The 2,442-nt window shown below is 43.0% G+C and overlaps 1 pseudogene; it reads right to left on the reverse strand.

The window, feature by feature from the left end:
• Positions 1 to 1,010: 1,010 nt before the first annotated feature.
• LOC149193344 (abscisic acid receptor PYL9 pseudogene) lies at positions 1,011 to 1,646 on the reverse strand (annotated as a pseudogene).
• Between the last annotated feature and the right edge of the window lie 796 nt (positions 1,647 to 2,442).

Consider the following 2,442-nt stretch of genomic DNA (forward strand, 5'->3'; position numbering starts at 1 on the left):
TCCAACTATTCCATCTGTCATATCCTGCTATGAAGAGTAATCACTGCTATCTTCAAGTTTGAAGATTTCATGAAACAATTGAATTATATATTCTCTGACTTTTTATATCTATATGTTTTTTTGGTTTTTTGGTTGTTTTTTTTTTAAATCAGAGTTTATTTATTTAGTAAAAAAAGAGTATATTAGTTTCAAAATGCAAGTAACCTCACTCCAACTAAATTTGTTGATTATTGCCATTAGTATATGATAAAGAAACAAAAGAATACATAGAGACATTGTCCACAACTTAGGAGGCCAAAAGCACCAGAAAACATGGAAAACATGTAAAACATGTAAAACACTTCTAACCATGATCATTCATCTAAAGTAATTGAGGCAGGGTTGTTCGGATCAGTCCCTTGGACATGCTCCTCAAAGTGCGCCATCCATGACTCCAACTTCTTCACCTTCTCTGATATCAAATTCTAGCCCAACCAGACCATCATGATCCGTCCCGAACATGGCACTAGAATTAATGCATCTTGTTTAAAATGGCAATGAGTGCGACATGTTCTTCCTATCGCACCCTCTCCGAAGTTTCCAAACGTTACAACAAAAATTGAATCAAATCCCGACAAATATCCAGACAACAATGTTGTTCCGCCTTGCCTCCATGCCAAGGCCGTCGCGCTGTCCCTCCGCTACCAGTGCCCTTAGCCGCTACCCCCACCCCACTTCAAAGTCCGCGGGTTGCTCCCTCCACCACTGGCCAAAGAACCACCATGTGGGAACCAGCCATCGAACTACCATGTCCCCTTCTGATATCAATATAAACACCGCGAAGACCTTTGATATTTTTCATTAAATTATAATTTTTCTTTATTACACTTTCTCACTTATCTTAATTGCAAATTCCAAGAATATCTCAAACTTAGTACTACAAGATAAAGAATATCTCAAAATCAAACTTAGCACTACAAGATATAATATAAGAAAAAAAAAAACGGTATATCAAACAGAATCACGAATCTTCACAAACAGGTACTCGGGTCTGGGAGACTGTAAATAGCGGAGTGGGTACCATTGAGGAGTTTGGAAACATGAGCCAAAGACCGAAGATTGGATTCAATGATGGTCTCTACGAATAAACACGCCTCCTCTTTTGTATTCCCTTGTGGTACATCTACCACGTACGATTCGATCACAATAGTTTCTGGTTTCCCATTTATAAGCCTCTCGTGCAGAGTTGTGATGGATCGATAATTGTTGAGCCTATGTTCGTCCCCCGCAATACTGAAGCTCAGAATATGCCGCTCCTCGTCCAGAATGTCCAGTCGCTCGGTACTGGTGGCCGCAGGAAGACCCGAAACAACACTAACTTCTCTGACACAGCCAACGTTGAGATCTCCACGCATGAAGCAATTGCGAACGAAATTTTTGTATGCTTGAGGCTGGTCGAATCTCCGAACCAGCGACCAGACAACGCTAACCGGCGCCTCCACTTTCTGTATCACCACCGATGAACACCTGCACTCTCTGGCTCCATCATGTGAATGAGAATGGTATCGCTCCATCATCTCCTGCAGCCATTCCCCATATCCTTCCTCCCCCTCCCAGTACTGCACGGCGCCCATCTTGCTAATTTGTTTCGAAACGCCCGACAATCTGAAGCTTGGCAGATTGAAGCTTGGCTCCTCGTTGTCAATAGGTACCGAGATCAAATCCCGCGATGATCTCCACACCTCTTGAGGCTGCGTTTCATACATCATTGTCACAACTACGCTCTCGAAACCCAAAAGCACAACACAGACAGATACCTCTCCCCAAGTATCGAACTACCTGTTCTTCAGTTCTGCAATTCTGCAGTTAGAAAACCAGTTCTCACAGCTCAAGCCTCATACAGAAAGCCAACGCTGGTCATGGAGGGAGCGCTAGTTACTGCTCTGGGCTTTTCTTGTGTTTGGGGTTTCTCCCTACTCATGGTTATATAGGTTTGAATTAGGTGGGCCTGCGAAAAAGTTTGGAAGCGAAAATTCCACTCGATGGGATGCTCTAAAACTCTGTCCAATATCCGTGCTGTTGTCGTTAGGTCTAAAATATTGACAGGATGATGATGCACATACGTAATACATATATTACCATCCACGAAAGTGGATGAGTTAACTTTTCATGGGAGTCACGTGGTCCACTTGCTCAACTTGCCCTTGGTGCTCTAGAAGGATAGAGAGCTGTGCCTAATTTAGTTTATTGGTAGACCGATGGAGCTACTTCGAACAACAAAATCATGAAAATTTGTTCGCCGCTAAATTTTTGGGTCCATTTTGCAACCGGACTTCAACAAGTTGATGCAGTGTGTCAGTGTTCAGGATTGAAGATAGTTGCACCGACATTGGGAGCGTCAGAGCCAGAGGCAATTGCGCCAAAGCAAGCCTTTTCTTTTCGTGTTCACCACGTCAAAAAAAC

This window comes from Pinus tabuliformis, chromosome 2_2 (genome assembly GCF_031772625.1).
Source record: "Pinus tabuliformis cultivar Carrire ecotype Pingquan chromosome 2_2, CPIR1, whole genome shotgun sequence".
NCBI lineage: Eukaryota > Viridiplantae > Streptophyta > Pinopsida > Pinales > Pinaceae > Pinus > Pinus tabuliformis.